A 358-nucleotide genomic window follows, 5' to 3' on the forward strand; every position below is an offset into this window, starting at 1 on the left:
AAATTTTAATATATAATTAATTTGAAAAAGGAGATCAAAGTTTAAGAAACAATTAAAATATATCATTTATTGATTTTAAAATGATATGATAAATTAAAATTAAATTTTATGAATTGTTGTGAACAATTTAATATATTAAATAGAATTTAGTTTTTCAATTTAATATATTAATAATAACTAAATGACTAAAATTTAATTAAAAAACAACTAAGAAATGAGTTTAAAATAAAAAAAAAAAAAAAACTAGGCTTCTTCATATATAAATATAATTGAATAATGAGAAGTGACAAAAAAAAATTAAATTTATTTATAGATTTTTAAATACATTTAAAAAAAAAAAAATAATAATAATAAAAGA

This window comes from Pediculus humanus, genomic scaffold, assembly GCF_000006295.1.
Source record: "Pediculus humanus corporis 1103172107398 genomic scaffold, whole genome shotgun sequence".
Classification (NCBI taxonomy): Eukaryota; Metazoa; Arthropoda; class Insecta; order Psocodea; family Pediculidae; genus Pediculus; species Pediculus humanus.